Source organism: Octopus bimaculoides, chromosome 24 (genome assembly GCF_046866305.1).
Source record: "Octopus bimaculoides isolate indiv1 chromosome 24, ASM4686630v1, whole genome shotgun sequence".
Classification (NCBI taxonomy): domain Eukaryota; kingdom Metazoa; phylum Mollusca; class Cephalopoda; order Octopoda; family Octopodidae; genus Octopus; species Octopus bimaculoides.
Window position 1 is genome coordinate 13,601,522 of NC_142951.1, and position 7,500 is coordinate 13,609,021.

Here is a 7,500-nt window from a genome sequence, read left to right on the forward strand (position 1 = left end):
ACGCACACAGTCGTACAAATATTTGAATGTCTCGAGCCATTGATTGGTATGATTTGCTTGCGTTCATGACCGTACAAATATATATATTTATGCAGAAGCACAATGACACAGATAAAATCACACACACACACACACACACACACACACACACACACACACACACACACACACACATATATATATATATATATATATATATGCAGAAGCACAATGACACAGATAAAATCACTCACACACACACATACACACACACACACACACACAAACACATTTATATATACGTACATGCACACACATGCACTGAAAGAGTGGTCTCACAGACACAAATTATTTAGTTCCCAGTTCTCGTCGGAGAGTTGATAGCAAACATGCAAGGTTTTGCAGCCAAATCGGCCTCAAATACTAGCCTACAGTCTTCATCATAGTTAAATACATGTGATGAACTTAATACTGTATATGATATTCTAGAATAGAAGGCAGGTCAGGTTTTAACGATTAAAATGCCGGTTGTGAGCTCTGTTTTCGACACAAGAATATTTTATCTCAGTAAGTACGAACGCAATGAAGGAATGGATGAAAGCTACAGCATCATGCGAGTAGACACTAACACTGATACAAAGCAATGCGCTTTACACAGTTTCCACCAAACGACACTGACGTATCATCAAAAAAGAAATACATGTTCAGCCGTGGCTGTTGGTTAGAAGTTTGCTTTCCAACCGCATGGTTCCAGGTCCGGCACCACTGCCTGACACCTAAGGCAATTGTCTTCAGCTATAGTCTTGGTCCCGTTAAAACTTTCAAAGTGTATTTGGTAGTCTGTCGTATATATTTTCTTTCTTCTTTTACTAGTTTCAGCTCGAGGGCTGCGGCTATGCTGGAGCACCACTGTTAGCTTTTCTACACTTTCATTGCTTGAAACCTCCTCTGATATGTGCCATTTGGTGAATGAGGGTGTTTGACATTGCTACCCTCACCTGCCGTGAGACAGGTTCATCCGGAACTCTTGACAGGAGGAGATCCGGTTTTGTTTTGAAGATGCCTACATCCACATCATACAGGTCTCTCAGGCTTTTGGGGAACTTATATATATGTGTGTGTGTGTGTGTATCTTTTATACTTTTATTTTTTTCAGTCATTTGACTGCGGCCACGCTGGAGCACCACCTGTAGTCGAACAAATCAACCCCAGGACTTATTTTTTGTAAGCCTAGTACTTATTCTATCTGTGTCTTTTGCCGTGTTATTATCTACTCATTAGGAATATACTTATCCGAAAAGTAGGCTTAGAATCATAGAATATATATAAATGGACTAAATATTTAAATAAATATATCAAGCTATTAATTTAAAGATAATTAATGTAATTTAAATTATAGTAGTACGAATTAATCGAATTTATTACTTGTAAATAACAGGTTAAGCTATCGATTGATCTTATGTTGTTGTTTATAACTAAATGAAGGGTTAAAAATGTATGAGATATGATAGATGGCAGTTACTAAAGTATCCGATAGGATATTTTTTTTTAATTATATAACTCCTTATATGGTATTTCAAGATGTACATATGCATGTTTTTTTGACTAGCAAATAGGAAAGAATCGAGGCCGATGTTTTCATTAGATATGCAAGGAGGGAGTAATGAGTAGATAATAATACGAATGAAAGGAACTGAATACTAACCTGTAAGCTTCAGTTTAGAATTTGATTTGGCGAGTGAACGGAATAGATTGGTTAGAAAACGAAATCAATATAATGATCACAAAGAAGAAAACTAATTTTGAATATTAAAATATTTAATTATATCCACTGATGAGTTCCAAATGATGAGTTCCAAATGACTTAATATAATAATCTGTATTGCTTTTGTTGAAATACGTATTCTTCAATTGTATATCTGAAATATAGTCTTTTGCGACAGAAACAGCTGTCTGGTTAAATTAAATAAATAATCCGTATTAGCATCAAAACCTGTTCCATTTATTTGATGACGTTTATTGGAACCCTGTCTAATAAACTGATCCTTCCAATGATTTTTATTTATATATATTCATACCGAAATGAAAGGAATCCCTTCTTCTTCTTCTTTTTCTTCTTCTTCTTCTTCTTCTTCTTCTTCTTCTTCTTCTTCTTCTTCTTCTTCTTTTTCTTTTTTTCTTCTTCTTCTTCTTATTATTTTCTTCTTCTTCTTCTTCTTCTTCTTCTTCTTCTTCTTCTTCTTCTTCTTCTTCTTCTTCGCCGCTGCCGCCTTCTTCCTCGGATACTGCTGCTTAAACAATCAAGACCAAGAACTCATATCAAATATTCTTTTGGAACTGCTACTACCTTCTACCTCATACCAAGCCTTCACAAGAGTAAAAGAGAGACAGACAGGAAGAAAAAAGGAAAATGTCCCTTGTAATTGAAAACTATGGAAATATTTTTAAAAAACATTTCATTTAATTTTTCCATAATTGTTTTTCATGCTTTACTCTAAGTTGAAAAAGTTACAAAGACTGAAACCGTCCTAAAATATTCTTCATGATAAAATTATTTTAACATTTTCTACCTAGTCATATTTTCCTTATATATATAGGGTGCAATGGATAAATCTCATCATTTTATATTTTTTATTTCGCGCATGCGCATTCTTTGTTTTTGATTATGTCGACCACACAATATAAGTAGGTCAGTTCGACACCGTCTGTGAGAAAAATAGCACCATGACGCAATTCGATCTGTCAGAATTTGGAAACGACGTGCTGTACTGCTTGGCATTCGCGCCGGAAGCTCCAATACGAGCATTTCAGAATGTTTGAGTGTCAATCTGAGGACAGTGCAATCTGAGGACATGTACCGAGAGTGATAGAAATCAAACATCCAGTTAACATCATGGTGTTTAGGGTGATCACTAGTGATGGCGACGTTATGCCTCCATTCATCTTCCCACACGGCCTCAGACTCATCGCGGAGGCCTACATCAAGTTCCTGCAGGCGGTAGAGCTGCCCTGAGTCAAGAGAGTGGTCGCTGAAAAACCCTGTCTGGCAACAGTCATGGCTGTCAGACAATTTCTGTGATCACATCACCCCAAACATCTGACCACTTAACTCCCGGGCTTCTTTCGGTTTCCGTCAACCAAATCCACTCACAAGGCTTCGGTCGGCCCGAGGCTGTAGTAGAAGACACTTGCCCAAAGTGCCACGCAGTGGAACTGAACCCGGAGCCATCCGGTTGAGAAGCAAGCTTCTCACCACACAACCACACCTATCCGATGTCTTTTAAAATAACTCCATCTATTGGCTAACAACCAACGTGAAACAACGTAACTTGATAACTGATGGTGGTGAAATATTAGGCTAATTATTTCTGCTGTGATATTAGAAGCCCTAAATATTTTCATATTTGTATTACTCATCAATTAGAAATAAGGTATTTAATAACGCTATTTATGATATATAAAACTATTTAAACAGCACTATATATTTTGAAGAACCTATAGCGAAGTATATATGTATATATGTATGCGTGTATATATATATATATATATATATATATATATAGAGAGAGAGAGAGAGAGAGAGTTATTAATATTTCTAAGTCTCTCTAAAGGAGACTACGGCAGCGGTACTGGAAATTAATAGTTATCGCCAAGCCAACATGGCAGTCCCAAAATTAGGACGAAAGCTGCCGTGAATTAGCTCCAAGAAGCCATCGCCTCTAGCTAGCTATGTGACACACGAAACCTGTGTCCTTTATAACCTTCGAACAGGGGAGGTCAGCAGTGTCCCCCTGCCGGTTTGGCATCTGCAGACTAGACTAGTTTCAGGGTGTTGCCCCTTGTCAATGCAGAGTAGCCAAGCCTTAGCCAGGCGGCGCCGCCGACCACCTGCTCGAAGGTTATTTATCTAATTTCAGTGGAATCTATCCACTGGTTTTCAGAAATAGAGTTATTAATATTTCTAAGTCTCTCTAAAGGAGACTACGGCAGCGGTACTGGAAATTAATAGTTATCGCCAAGCCAACATGGCAGTCCCAAAATTAGGACGAAAGCTGCCGTGAATTAGCTCCAAGAAGCCATCGCCTCTTGCTAGCTATGTGACACACGAAACCTGTGTCCTTTATAACCTTCGAACAGGGGAGGTCAGCAGTGTCCCCCTGCCGGTTTGGCATCTGCAGACTAGACTAGTTTCAGGGTGTTGCCCCTTGTCAATGCAGAGTAGCCAAGCCTTAGCCAGGCGGCGCCGCCGACCACCTGCTCGAAGGTTATTTATCTAATTTCAGTGGAATCTATCCACTGGTTTTCAGAAATAGAGTTATTAATATTTCTAAGTCTCTCTAAAGGAGACTACGGCAGCGGTACTGGAAATTAATAGTTAGCTCCAAGAAGCCATCGCCTCTAGCTAGCTATGTGACACACGAAACCTGTGTCCTTTATAACCTTCGAACAGGGGAGGTCAGCAGAAGCAGGTAGAGGGTGAGGATATATTCACATCCAAACTAGAAGTTTTCTGCTGCCTATAGAAGCACTCCGTCGTTTACGACGACGAAGGTCCCAGCTGATCCAATCAACAGAACAGCTTGCTCGTGGAATTAACGTGCAAGTGGCTGAGCACTCCACAGACACGTGTACCCTTAATATAGTTCTCAAGGAGATCAACATGACACAGAGTGTGACAAGGCAGGTCCTTTGAAATACAGGTACCACTATTTTTGCCAGCTGAGTGAACTGGAGCAACGTGAAATTAAGTCTCTTGCTCAAGGACACAACGCGTCGCCGGGAATTGAGCTCATGACCTTACGATCGTGAGCCTAATACTCTAACCACTAAGCCACACGCATTCACTATGCAGCCTATATAACAATGACCAGCATATATTCCTATTGCAGCAACTGCATATTGCTCTGTATGCAGTTATGCATCCTAGTCACTGCAATTTCAAAGTGAAATAATTCAGACAAGCTTCATGCGTTTGTATTCAGTTGAATTCCAGTTTTGTAATCACCTCCACGGATATTGCAGTTGCAGGGTGAATTTAAAATATTTATTCAGATTTTGTGTGAGTGCATGTGAGTGCGTGCGTGCGTGTGTGTGTGTGTGTGTGTGTGTGTGTGTGTGTGTGTGTGTGTGTGTGTGTGTGTGATGAATGAGCGAAAATAAGAATAAGAAAACACACACACACACACACTCACTCACACACACACTTACACACACACTCACTCACACACACACTTACACACACACTTACACACACATATATATATGACTGTGAAGGTGCAAGGCTCTGTGGTTAGAGTGTCGGGCTCACAATCATGAGGTATTCATGAGATATTCGATTTCCAGACTGGGGTGCGTAGTGTTCTTGAGCAAGATACTTTATTTCAAGTTGCTCCAGCTATAGAAATGAGTTTCGATATCACTGGTGCCAAAATGTATCGGCCTTTACCTTTCCTTTGCGTAACATCAGCCGTGTGGAGAGGAGGAGCTGGTATGCATGAGCGACTACTGGTCTTCCATAAACAATCTTGCCCTGAATTGTGCTTTGGAGGGTAACTTTCTAGGTGCAATCCCATGGTCATTCATGACCGAAGTGAAGTTTTACCCTATATATTGATCCCATATGGGTTTAATCCTGGAGTTTTCTTTATAAAGCCCGCTTTATGTATCGGTTATGACAAGCTATTATACAACGAAAATGAATCACTTTGTTGATGATATATTTCAAAATCCCCAAATGTCTGTTGAGCACCTTGTTTTATTGCATAATTCTACAACTGTTTCATAGATACGTTACCAGAAGTTTATTACTGGGACATTATTATACAATATACGAAATAATACATTGAATCAGTATTATTTCACTAATATTGATTCGATATATTATTCCACATCTTTTACAATAATATTCCAATACTAAACTTCTGGTAAAATGATGAGGAAGCAATTGTAGCAATTATGCAGTAAAACGTGTTGCTCACTCCATTTTCCTTGTTAATGCTTGTGTGTGTATATACGTGTGTGTGCGTGTGCGTGTGTGTACGCGCACGTGTTAAAAAGAAGTAACATTGTCCTACGCAGGACTGCCACCTTACGTTGGCATATAGATTCTACAATGAAGTATAGTTACTACTTAGATTTCATTCAGAGATTTAAAACTAGTTTTACTCATCACGAGATCAGTGACTGTGTGTCACTTCCATATTTATATACTCTGAGTAGGGTCGAGTAAGCTGCTGTCTCTCGCCAGCGGTTATCTAGCACTGAGGACGGACACTTACCCAGAAACTGGTCTGTTGGTACTGCTAGTGGCTAGGAGGGAGTAGTACGCTCCCTTGCTCATAGTTTATTTTTATTTCAGACACAGAACATGAGGGTTAAAAGGCAGTAACATGGTCCTACGTGTGGACTGCCATCTTACGTTGGCAAATAGATTTTACTATATATATATATATATATATATATATATATATATATATATATATATATATATATATATATATATATATATATATATATATATATATATATACATACATATATATATATATATATATATATATATATATATATATATATAGAGAGAGAGAGAGAGAGAGAGAGAGAGAGAGAGAGAGAGAGAGAGAGACAGACAGACAGACAGACAGACAGACAGACAAACAGACAGAGACAGAGAGACAGAGAAAGAAAGATAGGTGGAAAGGAGAGAAAGAGATGGGGCTGTTTGGTATTTTGCAAAATAGTGCTTCGACTGGTACAAATATTCTCAGACATTTAATTGAAAACTTCTTAAATGTAATCACATAAATAATTTAGTTTATTTTATCTTCATTTCATCTCCCATCATTGGAAATGTTCAAGATTTCTTGTACCTGAACATAAAATAAAGGAATAATTCTTTCATTTCTTCTAACCTTCAGAGAAATCTCTCAAAGATACTTGTTTGTGTTAAAAGACACAGAGCTTCGATCTGATCAATTCCGAGTCAGTGTTTCGATTTGATTTCGTCTCATCAGTGACGAATGCCTCAGAAGCAAAATACGCTTGTTCTCATATAGAAATCGGTAAATAAAACGTTTCTTAATTTAAGTGAAAGATACCCAAACAAGAATTAAATTAATATGCGCATTGCAAACGGCATTAGATTAATATACCGGTGTGTATAACGTTTATGATATATGTATTTGCACACACACACACGCATACAAACATATACATATACACGCATTTATATATATGTATATATATGTATGTATATGTGTATATATATACATGTATATATATATATATATATATATATATATATATATATATATATATATATATATATATATATATATATATATATATACATATATGTATACACACACACACACACACACACACAACGCACATTCCAATAACTGTGAATGAGAGAAGAGAGAAGAGTCAACGTAGGCAGATTAGCATTGATCTGCGTATTGTAATCTCTAAATCTACCAAAATCAACTGATTAATCACCAATTATTGGACATCTCTAACTGT